Source organism: Marmota flaviventris, chromosome 2 (genome assembly GCF_047511675.1).
Source record: "Marmota flaviventris isolate mMarFla1 chromosome 2, mMarFla1.hap1, whole genome shotgun sequence".
Lineage (NCBI taxonomy): Eukaryota > Metazoa > Chordata > Mammalia > Rodentia > Sciuridae > Marmota > Marmota flaviventris.
The window spans coordinates 24,465,580-24,482,355 of NC_092499.1; the positions used below are offsets into that span (position 1 = coordinate 24,465,580).

Consider the following 16,776-nt stretch of genomic DNA (forward strand, 5'->3'; position numbering starts at 1 on the left):
TTTGAACATTTTTTTTTCCTCTTTCGACTTCCATCAGATGCAATGCAGAACTGCCAGGCAAAAGGGGGCTGCAGGTGGAAGAGTTCTGTTCCTGAGAGTCTCAGTGGCGGAAGGGCGCGGAGGCAGTTAACCCTGCGCTTTCTGGAGGAGCGCCACGGAGCAGCCGCCTGCTTCCAGGGTTCCCAACTGGATGAAAAGAAGACAGCAGCAGCAGCAGCAGCCCGAAGAAGAGAACAAGAAGGACTGGAGGGAAAGAAGAGCGCGGAGCAGCCACCCAAACCAATGAGGCACAAGGCGGAGGGAGGTGGGTGGGCGCAATCAGGGCAAGCGCTAGAGGAGGTGCCCTGCAGGCGGCAGAGGTGGCCGAAAGGCGGGCGGGCTCCAGCAAAGTGCGCGGAACAGGGAGGCACAGGTGAAGTGAAGCGAGGAGTTGGGGAGCCAAATTCACAAATGGGCAAGTCATATGCAAATAGCGCACTCCTGAGAGCAAATCAGTGCAGCCCGAGCGCTCTGCCGAGGGACTGGCTGGCTCAGAGGAGGGAGGGGCCCGAGCGACCCGGAATCCCGGCCCTCCCCATTCAAGTACACGCTCGTACACGCCCGCTAGCCTCCTGCGCACTCTGCACGCCCTTCTCTCACTCTGTTCCCGCCCGGTTGTGTGTGTGTGGTGGTGGGGTGGTGGGGGGGTGGGTGCGCGCGCGCGCGCGCTCCTTCGCAAGTGTGAGTGAGACCCACAAGACTGACACTGCATCTTCCTTTATCACCCTTCCCCTGCTCCTCTGCCAGGTACTTGCAACCAAACTCGCTCGGTTAAGGCGCCTTTTACAATTTTAGAAGAAAAATGCAGGCAGTGGCTAATGCCGAAGTGGCCCCAAACGGAAGTAAAAATAATCCCCTTAAGTCATCAGGACCGCCTAGCTGCTGCAGGCTACTGGGGCGCAGGCTGGCTCCTCCCCGCCTGGAGGCCAGCTGGGGCAGCCACTTTTCAAGCGTGTGAGTCTCTGGACCAAGATACTCAAGGTCCCACCTGCAGGTTGAAAGGAGAGAATCTGGTGTCCCGGTTCTCAAAATGAAGGTGATGGGGTAGCCCTAGCCCAAGGACTCTAGAGTGAAGGGGTCAGAGACTGGGAACCCTTTGATACAAGAAGTAGACTTTCACCCAGATGGACACGAAGCTCTTGGAATTCAGGACTTAAGGGTGAGCGCTGGAGCTGGCAGTGCTTGTCAAAGAACTTCAGGAGGGGCGAGGGTCCTAGGTCTGCGGGTGGAAGAGGGATGACTGGTCTGTCCTGGATCTGTCACGGATGTACTGCCCCACATGCGTGAATTATCTCCAGGCGCTGGGCACCAAATAGAGCACAGTGTTTGCATCAAGGCTGAACCTGCAGAGTCCCAGTGGCAGCGCTTGTGCTGGCCATCTGTGATTCCAGGATGGAGCAATGATATTCTGGACCAGGTGGCTTTCACCTCTCCACAAGGCATGCTGAGTGAGAGAAGCAAACCGAAGGACAGCTGTGCCTGGACTGGCGCTTTTCTACTTGGTCCTTGCTAGCTTTGACTTTCACCTAAGCACTCATCTTGATTCAAAGTTCATTAAGTTTACCGGGAGGTAGGGATGTAGGCTGAGGAATTGATACTTGCTAGATACATCATATCCACTATATTTAGGTCGCATCTTTAAAAAGATGCTTATAGCACCTATTATATATTCCTGTTCTCTTTTCACCTCCCTCCCATGACAAAGAACAGGAATTAAGGCAATCTTATGCATCTTGGGACACCCCACAGAGATGTTAAGGAAGTAGCTTTATATCTCTCCAATATATCAAGATACCAAAATCTACAGGTGATTTGTCCTCAAGGTCAAATATCAAGTCCATTTCAGAATTTATGGTAGTGTCTTGGCAAGCTGGTTCTGAAGTTGGTGTTCTCCTAAATCTCCATGCTGCCCACATAAATGCTGCACTGTCATCCTAACTGCCCTGGCTCTCAGCTCTAGAATGATTCAGGATGCACAGTCTTCCAGGGAGGTGTCCCTCTGACAAGGTCTCTCATATCTGTGGGTGGAGACTTACACACTCAATGTCTTAAATAAGCAACACATATTCAGTAACATCACAGCAAGGTGGGGGTGGTATATGGACATTCAAATGTAAGTTTCCTCCTCTTTAAAGTATGGATAATTCCTCCCCCCCTTAGGTGGTTGGAGATTTTTAAATGAGATCATATATATATATATATATATATATATATATATATATATATATATGGAGAGAGAGAGAGAGAGCCATATACACACACACACACACACACCATATATATATATATATATATATATATATATATATATATATATATATATATATATCTGGCATAGCACCTGACAAATAAAAACAGTACTCTTTATTCATTAGGAAAATAACCTGAAGCTTCAAGAAGGTTAAGAACACGTTTAGGGTCTTATATTGTTATTGGTAAAGTCATTAAAAAATTTTTAATATACTAAACATTCTTTTTAAGGCACATTACAGTTCCCATTCAACTCAACTGCTTTTTGATTTAGCACCCCCAAAGGGTTCCCACTGCACTTGGAACTTGCTCTGATTCTATGTCATGGCCTTAAAGAGACCTACATGGCAGGCTTCTGCCTAACTCTGCAGCTCCATCTTCCCCCAGACTAGATCCTCTAGTCGCCCAGACCTTCTTTCTGCTGATTCAATGTACCTAGCTCTTTTCCAGCCCAAGGCCTTTATGGTATTGCTGGTCCATCTCATCTGGAAAGTTTTTCCCCCCATATTTTCATGTGATCAGTGCATTTCAAATGCCACCTTCTCAGAGGTCCTCTCTGGCGCTCAGTGCAATTAGCCACTGCCATTCCAGAAGGGCATTCTGCCCCTTTACTCTGTTTAGTTTCCTTCATGGCATCACAACATTCTGAAATTGTTTTACCTGGATATTTATTCAGGGTCTATCTCCTTTAAAAGATGGCAAAAATTATGTTAAGTGAAATCAGCCAGACTCAGAGAGACAAGGTCATACATTTTCTCTCCTGTGTGGAAGCTAGGGAGAAAACAAGGAAAACAAAGGATTTCTTAGAGATAGAAGGAAGACCAAAAAGGTGAAGGAGGGGACTGGAGAGGTACTGTGGATTGTGATTGATCCAATTATGTTTTCTGCTTGTATAAATATATTACCATGAAACCCAATGTTCTGTGTAGATATTACATACAAATTTAAAAAAAAAATGATGGTAAGCTCCCTGATGGCAGGGCCTTTTTCTCACTCTCCCCTACATCCTCTGTGTGGCAGACAATGGGTAGCACATAGTAGGAGCTTAATGAATGAATACATCCAATGAACCAATTGCCAACCTCATAGTCACATGTTCTTAAACTGTTTCATGGACCCATTTATCTGCCTTTAGTGACACTGATCCCCAGAGGCAAGCTCTCCAAAATTGATATACAGGACACCTACCTACTTCATGCTTTTCTTCTTTACTAAATTGGACTGGGCGTTGGAGATTCTGTTTTGACTTCATCCCACGGAAGCATGGGAAGCGTAGAGGCCCTTCCAATTAATTCTCTGCTAAATAATAAAGTGAAAATAAATCCTTAATGCAGTATAAAATCTGCAAATGCTGCTGGTGTGTCACAGTTGGAACTATTCATTTTACTTGTCATACTTATAATTTATTTACTTACTTTCCACAAAATGTCAAAAGAAGTAGGTGTGAGTTCCAGAAAGTCAGATTCCAAGTGTGGACACAGCTGAATACTGAGACCAATCAGAGGACAAATACAAAACTGGTTTATTTTACTTTTTCCACTCTGAAAAAACTAACCCATAATTATCCTGATAAACTGCATGTCTTATTAATATTTTCATATGCCCTCTGTCCCTCCCTCTATTCAACACATTCCTATTTAGAGTTCATTTCTAACTCCCGTTCTTCTCAGGTCTATTAGAGTTTACATTCAGCTGACATTTTAAATATATTTTTTCGAGATTTTTATCTCCAGTGATACCTCCTAAACACTGCCTGAAGCTAGAATTGTAGCAGAAGGATTGTCCTCACCCATCAGAGAAACTGCCCTCAGTCCTCCTGAGTTCTCTTCTCTAGTGGGACCCTTCAGTGACAACACTTGGGGATCAAGTGCGCAGCTACAGGATAAAGATGAGAGTCCACTTTTAAAATAGAAGAGAAACAGATTTAGAAACGTTATGCTCTGCACAGATTTAGTTGAAAAGCATAAATAATTTCACAGGAACATGCAGGCTGTGCCCCACTTGAACAAACCCCTATGAAATCCAAACCAGACTTTTTGAAACCTTAAATTTCTGAATGGAATGCAGATTGTAAAAACTCACATAGCTGGATCGACTAGGTCAATAACTGGGTTTCTCTGTTACTTCAGACTTTAGAATTTGACATCAGAGACTTCCTTTTTTTCCTCTTTTAATCTCCCTATTTTCTCCTCTGGGGAGACTATCCCAAGGTAAAGTATGAGAATCTTTACCCTCTTCTTCTTTGCCTTGTTTTGTTCTCTGCCTCAGCTATAAAGTAGCCTAAAGAATCTTGGCTTCTAAAATAAGCCTCGTGATGCACTTAAGTGTGTCAGGCGTCAGGAACCTAATGCAAAGACGCCCTGTCCGTCATCTCTCACAAAACATTCTATCTCTGCACATGGCTCTTCTCACTTGGACAGGCACTGACTTGCCACTTTGCTGTCAGCAGGAGATACGTGTCAAGTTCATCATTGCAGACACATCTAATAGGACCGCACAGACCCAGGAAGGACAGAAAGCCTGGGACGGTCTGTTCACCTAAGCCCTTAGATGAGGACCCTCTTTCCAAAATTAAAGATTAGAAATACAGAAATCCTTACTTTCTCTTTCAATGCAGGGATCCAAAAGGCAATTTAGGGGGAGAAGATCAAAAAAACACACACACACAACAACTAAACTCTCATAATGTGGAATGAAATAAAAGTCCTGAAAAAATACAGGTGACTGTTAACACGACTATAAATATATCCATGAGTTCCAGTGACACCATAAAACAGTCAAACTTTGCTTTATTATATGTCAGTAGATTTATTTATAGCCACATAATTCATCCTTCTCCTCATTTATTTAAGAAAGCCGTCTTACAAAAAAGCAGATTTTGATTATATTTTCCATTGGGGGCTATAAAAGAGAAGCTTGATTCTTCTAAACATTATTCCTACATGGATTTGATTTGTTTAAGAAAGGGACAATGTCATCTGTGTATTGTTTTGTAGTTTAGAGAATGCATATATTGCTTCTCTTTTTTTAACTTATTCTTCTTATAAAACATCCATAGTTATTCCCTTGTCCTCCTTGTGGCTGAAATAGGAATATCAGCAGTTTGAATATTAAGAAAAATCTCTGCAAGAGATTTTCCCAAACCTTTTGAGTCTGATCAGTTGAGTTGGGATATTTATTGCATTAGAATTTTTATACATTTCTTCAAGGACAAGAAAAATGTGAAATGTTCCTTAACCAGGTTCCTTTGAAGTCCAAGGTAAATTATTTTAATACAGAAGTGTTTTTATTTTCTTTCACTCAAAGACAGGGCTCAATTAGTTCCTCATAGAGATTTACACCCCTGTTAGTCTCTACTAAGCTTAACATTGGATATCAGAGATCTAAACTATCCATCCTCAGCACCATAACAAATTTCTATTCAATTTTGAAGAGTCAAATAAAATGGATTATTGTTATATAATAATATAAAGAATAATTGCATTTATATATTTATAGGATAACTTATCTAATTGAGGATTTAAAGAACATGTTGAGGGCACATAATGATTTAGATCTTGGATTCTGGTGCTCTACTGCCTAGGTTCAAATCCTGATTCTACTAGTCCCTTTGTACTTTAGCTTTTTCATTATAACAGAAATAATCATGCTGTCTATCTAGCAGGTTTTTTGTCAGGATTTAAACAACTATCACATGCAAAGTGCACATAAATAGTGCCTGGAATATAATAAATAAATGTGAGTAATAATTATTGTAATTATTATGTTATCATTATGATTATCCTTTTTTTCCCAGATGACTTATTTAGAGTTATCCCTGCAGATGGTATTCTCATCTTATTTATACAGATATCCGGGAGAATGATTAAAGACAAAGCTCCCTCAGCAATTCCAAAGCAGAGCATGGACAAGCTACCCACCTCACTGGATTCTCTTTGCTCATCTTCTACGGGAGAGGGAACAGCTTCCTCTTACTCTCATCACAAGTATCCTTCAATCCAATGTCAAAACAAAAGCAATTGGTTCCAGAACCAGAAAATGTCAACTACCAAAACCCAGCATTGTTTTATAATTGTTTTTCAGAGTAGAGTGGAACTCTCAGGATCCCAGTCTGCTTTGGGATCTGGAAAGGCCTGCTGGTTACTTCTCCTTTCTATGTCTTCCTTTTCTCTCTTTCTTGTCTTAAAAAAATAGATTCTAAGGATTAGCCTTCCCTCCTGGAAGATGCCTTCCACATCCTTAATAATTATTTCATTGGCTTTTTAGGATTCCATCATTTTTAAACTTTTTTTTTGAATTTTGTTTAATATTTATTTTTTAGTTGTAGTTGGACACAATATCTTTATTTTATTTATTTTTATGTGGTGCTGAGGATCGAACCTGGGGCCCCGCCGCACGTGCTAGGTGAGCGCTCTACCACTGAGCCACAATCCCAGCCCCAAAACAGTTTTTTAAAGTTATCAAGAATATACCTCTGAATTAGTACTGATTCACTCTCTCCATGAACAGTCTATTTAGGCTTACTGTGGGCAAGACACTGGGTGAATTCCAGGAGACCAAGTGATGTAAAAGAGATTTCAGGCCTTAGGAAATAAATGTTCTAGTGGAGGAAAACCCCATTTAACCTACTCCCAAACAAACCATAAATCCCATCCATATATACAGCTTCCTGGAAACAATATGTGCTAGAATAAAGTTTTTTTTTTTTTTTTTTTTTTTTTAAAAAAAAGCACACAGAATAGAGATAGAATTAATCTGCCATAGGAAAGGAAGGAATGCACAGACAAAATGACATGTGAGTTGAGTGTCAGAGGACCAGAGTTAAAATCCTGGGTCCACAGCTCCCTGCTGTATGGTCTTGGGCAACTTACCTTCAACTCTGAACATGTTTCTTCAAGAGTGTGATAATGGATAGTACTTAAATCATGGGATGGTTTTGAGGATACAATAAAAAAGTATATTTGAAAAAAAGACTAATCTATTGATGTTCACTATGACTGTAAACCAGGCCTTGAATACTTCCAAATAGGGAAAGAGAAACATACCCACTTTCCTTTTTTCACTAGACTTGAGTGTGAGAGCATGAGAAACTTAAGAAGGAGTCAATGTTTACTTTCAGTGCAAAAGAAAAATTTCATGGAATAAAGGAAAACAAGGAAAGACAAGGTAGAGAAAGAGTAAGGAAAGTGAGGAGAAGAGTGGGGGGAAGTGCTTCATAAGTTGAAAGCCATTCTTTATTTCTAATGCCTGGATTTCCATACTCAGAGGTGTTAAATAGGTACCATAATTAATTTAAAAATTAAATTATGGCATCCCAAGAGTTTACCTTTGCTTCATTTATTCCACGTAGTTGTATTTCAGATACTAAAATACCTATTGGATCCAATTTCACAAGACTTGTTTAATTGTAGAAATAACCTAATTCAAGCTTTCACCATTCAAGTTTCTACCTCACTCACTATCCATGAAGTGTATACACTCTAAGGTAGAGGGAGAAGTCTAAAATTATCTCTTTCTCCTTGATACCATATGGTCTTAAATTCACCTAATAGAGAAATCTGGAATGGGAGGGGAATTAATGTTCTCAAATAGAAGGTACAAAGTATTATCTAAGCAGTTTCAGATATGTTTGCAAGATGGGTAATAAGGGCATTTCTCATTGGTACTAAGAATTTAACACTTTTCAAAACTGATGGTCAAGTCAGGGGGTGCTGACATATGAGTTTATATCAAAAGTAGGAACAACAGGCTGGTATTCAGAACAGATGATGAAACAACATTAAGATAACATTTTAGATTGATGATATCCATGTCTGTAAAATCTACCACCTCAAATCTGGACAGGCAGAATTAGTTGGTCTTTTCTGTCTTACTAAACACTGTTCTCTTAACACTTGTCACATTCTGTTTTCCTTGGTTGGTTTATATCTGGGGGCCCCCTACATGATTGATAGAGAAATTATATAGGGAGCCAGGATCTATTCCTAAGGCCAGACAACTTGAGCTCAAACTCACTATTCTTTAGCTGTGTGTCCTGGGACAAGTTGCCTACTCTCTTCTCATAGATAAGATGCATATGATAATATCCTGCATCTTAAACTTATGACCAGTACCAGGACCAAAAGAGATATTAAATGGGAGGTTTGTGGAATAGTATTGGGATGTATTTAATGGATTTTGGAGAGAACATTTCTTCTACACCTAGGAGTAGGAGGGGGACTTCAAAATATGCAAGCATTACTTTAAGAAGAAAACTTTTCCAACATTTGGAGCCTGTACAAAATCAGAAGGGATGACTTGCAAGGCAGTGAGCTCTCTGTCACAGGAAATGTTCAAGTAGTAGATTCCAATTGTAATGCAATCTGCTGTCATGTATTTAAAAAATAAAATCAATTAATAAAACCTCTGAAGTGAGAATAGGGTATATAACTTCTAAATTTCCTTTTAAATTTAAGATTATGTGATTAATTAAATTTTCTTTTGAAATTTCTCTTTTTCTTTTACTTTTACATTTACTCAAATGCTATCTCTTTGGCTTATTTTGAAGTCCAAATACAAATCCTGGATGTTACAAAGATTATAACCTGCCCCCATTTATTGAAACTTCATGCACTGTGGCTAGAGAACTTAGACTTCTGTAAAATTAAAATTAAGCATTATTGCACTAGAACTTAATTTTTCATTATTGCATGCAGTACAAGTTATCTCTAGACATATTAACAATTTCACATTTCTATTTAAATACCAAAACTCTTTTTTTTCCTACTAGCAACACCTACACAACTGCTGTTCTTGTGATCTAAGAGGGCAGTTTTCATTGGTGAAGAGTTCATTTCTATGGGAAGAATATGATGGCTTGCTTACCCTATTGTCCTCTACTACTCTACAGGAAATCCTAGTGGATTAAAAATAAATTAAAATGAATCACTTTAAATAAATACATGTAGCTTGAGTACCCTGGGACAGAAAGCGAACTTCTTTGCTCTTGCTAACCAGCACAGGCTATCCCTCCCCAGCTGCTGATATAGATAAGAAGTAGAACTACCATACCCTGAAATCAATATTCAAAGCAATATATTTGGCAAATGATAACCAAAAGAAAAATTATATGGAAATGTTATTATCAAACAAATGAACCTTTCTACAAAACATCATTACATCCTCAAGAAAACAATCAGTCTAGGAGATACAACAGTACTGGATCTGTATGCAACCAATAATACAGCCTCCAGATATATAAAATCCAAAATGATAGATTGAAAAGAGAAAATACAAAGCCATGATAAAAAAACTCCACTAAAATATATGCTGCCTTGGAATTTTGGTATTTTGATCACTGCTCATTCTCTAGGATGTAGAATAATGCTTAACACGTTAAGTGTGTATTAAAATTTGTTGAACAAATTTATTCTATTCTCTTTAAAACTAATAAGTTGGAAAATAAGTAACAAGGCCATAACTATTTTAAATAGCATAAATAGTGGATAGAAGACTTCCAGTCCCATCCTTTCAAGGACCCATGGAACATAAGGCAAAAAGGACAAATACTGAGCAATCAATAATTGCATTTGAGATCATCTGCCTACAATGAGTACCAGCTTAAGTCAGTTACAAAAAAAAAATCCCACAAAATTTGTAATCAAAAAACTAAATGACAACTAATGAAATGAGATGCTATCTTTTTCTTGAATATAAATTCATATGTGCTTATAAAACAATTCTGTGCCCTTAATTATCATTCTCAGTATACAATGGAATATTATAGTGATATTTCTGGAAAGGATCCTAGAACCTAATTATTCTCTCATTCTCTTCTTTTGTTTTCCTGTAACTATGTTCCTCACAGGTTCCTCTCAATACATGCAAAACTACTTGCTCTATAATGAAATGAAACAATGACAAGCAAATGATGGTTATCTAACAGTGTTAGCTGCTAGATAATAATTAGTTTACCAATCTCTGTGCTGCCTTGTATCATATTTAAAGTAGAAAAATGATTTCATATAGCTGGGTGTAGTGGCACATGCCTATAATCCTAGCAGGTTGGAAGGCTGAGACAGGAGGATTGCCAGTTCAGAGCCAGCCTCAGCAATGGCAAGGTGCTAAACAACTCAGTGAGACCCTGTCTCTAAATAAAACACAAAATAAAATAGGACTGTGGATTTGGCACAGTGATTGAGTGCCCCTGAGTTCAATCCCTGGTACCCTCCCACCCCCCAAAAGTAAAGGTTTCAAATAGACAACTTTAATTTGCATATATTAAAATGAAATGATACCCAAAGCATTTGCATGAGATATTAGTATTTATTACATGACACTTCAGCAATTTATAATGTAGAAATTATAAAAGCCTTGTCTTCACTAACTGAAAATAAGAAATGCAAAAGAGGGTTACGTCAAATTAGTGGATAATACATAATACATTCCATCTTCAGATACCTTGCTGCTGTTCATAGAATTGTTAGTCTTAGGAGATACAAATAAAAAGGTTTACTCTTGCATTCCTGTTACAAATGAAGCCAAAGTTCTGTTTTTCTCAGAAGTTTTTCCTTTCCTTTTGGAAGTCACAGTGATTCCTCCAAACATTTACACTATCCTTGTTGCTATTTGATAAATAGAAAAGATGTCTATTTCCTGAGATTTCTAGTTTTCACTCCCCAAACCATGATCTTGACAAAACCAATTATAATTTTAAAATGTACTGCCCAACCTGGGAACTGAAATGCCAAGAGAACGTATCTCATGTTCTTTGAGTTTTTATCCTCTGAAAGTGAAAATTCTAGAAACAATATCCCATAAGAGGACTCTGATATGATCAGTACCATCCATAACAATGATGAGCATGAACGCTTACCTTTCAACCATAAGAGAAAGTCACAGAAGGAGGAGAAGAAAAACACATGCATATAAGACTTAGAGCCAGAGAGAATCAGAGGGCTTTGAAAAAGTTAGACCATAAGAAAAATCATAACTTTGTTCCTTTAAACCACATTTTGAACTAATAAAGAAGCTCCTTCCTTATGTAGGATTTCTAATGGTTTCTATTAGTTGTTAGACCGGAGGCAACTCACTTAACTATAGGCTATCTCAGATAGTCTCAAATTTTCAAATTTTTGATGTTTATAGTAGAAACTGAAGCTAAAGAACTGCATGACTTTGGAATAATAATACCTTTAGGAGTACTTGTACCTCCTGTTTATTTCCCCGCCACACCTTCTCTCCCGCCTGGCTTGACCAATCACCCACCTGTTGATTTTAAGCAAATGAATACTTATGACAAAGTATTTATTGTGGATTCCCAAGGAATCAAAAAGAGTTCACAGGGAAGGGATGGAAGAGGAAGGGGAGGGCAGAAGTTTCTGGCAATAAATGTCTTAGCCCGATTCAGGCACATAGGGAGCCTTTTCATCCCAGGGAGTATGGAGTGGGAGTGAAGCATCACAGAGGGAGTCATTGTGCCTGATAGATGTAATTTCCTAAAATGTATACCTTGCTACTGTGTAGGAGATGAGTGGAGAGAAAGGTCAGTGCCTCCCAAGCAAGAAGGACAAAAGGACAGTGTACTACTGGGTGGTGCTGTACATTCCTGGTAGGTCTGAAACATCACTAACTCCCAGGCTTACACATGACTAGGCAAATTAAATAGCCATAGTGCCATGTTGATGCTTTAGGAATAAGGACATCCAGCAATTTTCTAATCCTCCTCTTGAATGTGTCTCTTCTTTAGCTGTGGCTGGTATTAGGGAGCTGGGGGTGGGGCATGGAATGGCTGTTCCTTTGGGAGTTACTCAGCAGGTGGTGGTTACTAAATGTGGCACTGGGGGAACAATAAATAAATAAACACACAAAAAAACTATAAGAAAGTCTTGGCCTTTTCTTCTCAGCCCCCACTCTCCCACCACAGTTAAAGAAAAATCAGGAATAGCAGAAATAGCAACCCCAACTGCCCCCACCCCACTTACCAGATGTGGAAGAGGTTTGTGGTTGTTTGATTTACATCACGAGAAGATGATTACATGCATGGCCCAAAGGAAAACACAAATGAAGAGGATTTATAAGTTTTTAAAATCTCTTGTCCCCAAATTCACTACATCACCCAGGAAGTACTCTTGACCAGTGCCCTTGATGACGAGTCCAGAGTAACTCTATTAGAAGATAGGGTTGTTAAAGATGTAACTGAGGTTAAATGAGATAATGAGAGCAGGGCCCTAATTCAACAGAATTGGTGCCCTCATAGGAAGAGGAAGAGATAAAAGGAGAATTCAGGCACAGGAAAAAATAAATAAATAAATACATAAAGGACATGTGAGGACACAGAGTGGCAGTCACCTGCAAGTAAAGAACAGAAGACACCTCAGGAGAAACCTAACCTTCTAGCTCCTTATCTAGTCTCGGGCTTCTAGTCTCCAAACTTTCAATCTAGGTTTTTTTGAGCCATCTAATACGTGGTATTTTTGTAATTACAGTCCAACCAAGTGAATACAGGGTTGGTAATAATAACGCATTTTGTGAAATTAGAGATATTCAGATTCAAAAAGAAGTCTAAGAGCTCATGTGGCCCAAGGGTTCTTAGCTTGGAGCTCAAGGAACTGCTAAAAGGCAGGCTGCCTCTTTGTACCCCCCTTGGGGATGTCATTTACATTGAGGTCTATGGGTATTGTGCCCCTTGGAGTTGTGGAGTGCATAACTTCTATGCCCTGAAAATAGTCTGTGAAACTTCTCCCTAAGGAGACATCCAATTTCATCTTTAAATGCACTTTTTCCTGCAAAGAAGATCCAAATGTTTTGAGATTATGAAAGAGGTTTGTGACCCCTAGACGTTTAAGAACCATTTATAGTTTCAAATCCCTCATTTCATAGATGAAACTGATGAACTGTAAACCAAATCCTAGAAAGGAATATTGCCCCTAAATGCATGACAAACACCATTAAAAATAAGATCCAAATTTCTTACCTACTCTTAATAGATATCAAACTGTGTTTTCATAGGAATTCAGCATTGTAGCTGAGCGCAGCTTGGACAGAGATATTTTTCATTTTTTCCAAAGTGTATTGATGTATACATTTTAGTGTCTTCATTTAGATATTTTGGTTGGTCATTTTTTTTTTTTTTGGTGATAAGACACTTAGTATATGTAATATACTAAGGATGACAGGATGGAGTTAATCAGAGATTACACTAGTTGGGTGCCGTGGCACACACCTCTAATCCCACCGACTAGGGAGGTTGAGGCAGGAGGATAGTGAGTTCAAAGCCAGCCTCAACAAAAGAAAGGCACTAAGCAACTCAATGAGACCCTATCTCTAAATAAAATACAATATAGGACTCGGGATGTGGCTCAGTGGTTGAGTACCCTGAGTTCAATCCCTGGTACACCCACCCGCCAAAAAAAAGAGAGAGAGGATCCACTAAAGGATGCTATTTAAGGCTCTAAATTGTAGCTTCTAAATTTCTAGAGATGTTAATGTAAAGTCTTTGTGTCCTTTCACTTGAGGAATGGCCAAGAGGCAGTGAGGGACTTGAATTCCATTTCCTAGTAGATAATCATTTAGACTGACTTCAAGCAAATAGGCCAGAGAAAGCACAATACACACACTCACATAGACATAGCAAAGTATCAATCCCCTAATCTCCAGCTGCAGAGATCCAGCAGCTGAGCCTCAGCAATAGCTACATAGGCAGGCCCTAAGAGCAGACAGAGGAAGTAGAGGCTCAGAGCCTGCCATCTCCCCACCGCCTTGTACCTAGCAGTGCTGATATTGACCTAGGAATCTCCACTTTCTCCAGGCCTCTGTAAATATCAATAGCCATTTGCCTTTGAAACATGGAGCTCTCTCACTTTGCTTTGAAGGGCCTCAACGTGTATAATTCCAGGTCAATGTGGCTACCCCTCTGTCTGCATTTATGCTCTCCTTTGATTCCTTAAAGAGAAATGGGCATTTCAACCTTTAATAGAAACTCTATGCCTCTGATGAAGATTTGGAAAAATTAGTCTTCTGCCTCTTCTTCTTTCCCTCTTCTTTTCTTATCCCCCCACCCTTGTGTCTCAGAATTCAGAAAGCAGAAATCGGCCCCAAATTTATCATCCCTATGTCAGGCCTTTACAAGCATAGGAAGAAATTTAAGAATTGGGTATTTTACTTGTTCTTTTAAAGAAAGCTGTGGGCAGGAGGGGCCCAAGAGAACAGGGGCTTATGATTATTTTATGACATACGGACTGACCCAAACTTTGACACCATCAACTTTATATAACATATGATCCAGCACTGTGAACCTCCCCATTTTCTCTAAAATTTTCATTAGCCTGAGTTTCCTGTTGCTGATGCCTGGGATACCTGGAAACATACCTGAGTTCCAAGGCCCTGCTTGCCTCCTCTCTCCCACCTCTGAGAGTCATAGAATGAGTAGGGTGGGTTTGGGCAAGGGATCAGGAAGAAGGGGAAAGAAAAACTCATGATCACTAGCTCCAAAGCCACAGATCACCCCTTCTGTCCATTAGAGATACAACTTGCCCACAGGTTTGGGTCTCACTAGCAGCCAAGGAGAAGATGATTTACTCTGAAAGCTAAATCACTGCTTCCCATCCCCTTCTAACTCTCTATTCTACAGGCATCTGGTCCTTCGCTCATATTCCTCTGGCATTTTCCCTGCCTCTGATTTTGATCTCACCTACTGGAGTGCAGTTATGCTTCTCTTTCCCACCAATCAACACCACTGGGCCTGACTTGTATGCTGCCTCCTCCACAGAATATCACCAAATCCCCAAGTCAGAACAGATCTCTCCTTTGCTGTGCTCTCCTTGGCTCTTTAGTGTGGGAGCACACTGATGTGCTCCTTGAAGGCAAATCTTCATTTGCACCTGCCTTGTCTCCTTGCAGGGTACCTTGACTATGGAGATGGAAGGTCACTCAACTTTGTTCACTTTTGTGGTTCAGATGGGACTGGGAGCTTAGTAAAGCATGTTGAATTGAGTTGACTTTTGTTCTGTGTTTCCTCTTTAGTAACCACCAGAGCCCTACTTCAGCTTCTACCCTTGTGTCCTTTTGTTTCCATCCCCAGTGCTTTGATTATTCCCCTTGAATATATCTAATGCTCCTTCACCCTCTCCCGCCATCCACTCTAGCACCTCGCCATATTCTTTTCCAGTTGGGTCATGGCCCCTCCCCTGTTTTTTTTTTTTTTTTTTTGGCCCATGAGTCCCCTCTTAAACTCTACTGAGATCTGGGATGCCAGAACTACTCTGGATAGAATAGGAGGTAGATGGTTGGGTAGCCCAGACCTGGTTATCAAATCTGGAATAGTGATAAATGTGTTGCTGGTATCCTAGGCTAGAATTTCAAATAAACCTCCCTCTACAAAACCTTTCCTCTTTTGACCAGATACTCGACAATAGTAGCTCTAGACTTGGATATTGGGAACATTCTGGGTTAGTAGGCACTTGAGTTCTGGAAATAGAATGTACCATTTCTCTGGAGAAACATAACCTGAGCTCTGAGAATCTATAAAGTAGCTTTGAAACGCAATCCTTTTGAAAACCGGGGCCTGCCTGCTCTTCTGTTACGCTGTGGGTGGCAAGTGGGGCGGTGGTATGACTATGATATTGGGCTTTCTATTTTTGTAATGTGTCAAGGATGCTGAGGAACTCAGCCCCCAAACTGAGAAATGCAGAATAGCACCAGATACTAAATCATGCAGAGACAATATACACCTATGTTGTGGGAGGCAGTGGGGGTGGGGTGAAGGATTTGTCAGAAGCACTCCCCAATGACAGGGCTCTCTGCTTTCTGGTTTAGCCTAGTTTTATAGGCCTTAAATGTGAGAGAGCTTTCTTTTTTCTTGTTTTTTAATTAATTTTTAAAATTAATTTCTTTATTTCACTGTTTTATTAAGGACATGTCATCTTCCTACCTGCCAGCACCCCAAGACTTGCCTGTTTTTATTGATTCTTACCTTCTTACTGAATTGTAGCTAGAGTCCGATCAACTAGAATACAGAGAGTTGGACTCTGAAAATATGAAGTGAATGTGTATATTTGTTTATGAGAAACATAACTTGCATCTCTCCGAGCATATACTTAAGTCATATACTTTTACACATCACCAATATTAGACAAGTGTGAAAAAGGAAATGAACTTAAAAGTCTTGAGGAAATTTCAGGGCAACTGATGACCTGTATCAGTCCACACCAAAGAGAGTTCATGCTTCATCCAGAAGACACCAGAATATCAACCTTAGACTCCATTTTTACTCAATTTTAGGAGTCAAAGTTGAAGAAGAAAAGCTAAGTATATATAGGAAAAGCTAATGCATTATTCTATGAATGCTAGAGCCATGGTGATGTTTCCTGCAGAGAAAGGTCTTAGAAAACATTAGAGAAGCTATAAATACTGGCAACAGAACAAATTCTACCCTTGAGAGACAGAAGTTTTCTGTATGGGATCATAGGAAACAGAAGGTAGGAAGAAAGGTGGGGAAGACAAGAGTCT

General features: G+C 39.8%; 1 protein-coding gene across 4 annotated transcripts in view; it reads right to left on the minus strand.

The window, feature by feature from the left end:
* Positions 1-16,776, minus strand: part of Nrxn3 (neurexin 3) — a 1,482,316-nt gene that overhangs the window by 521,143 nt on the left and 944,397 nt on the right. The gene's annotated exons all lie outside the window — the stretch shown is intronic.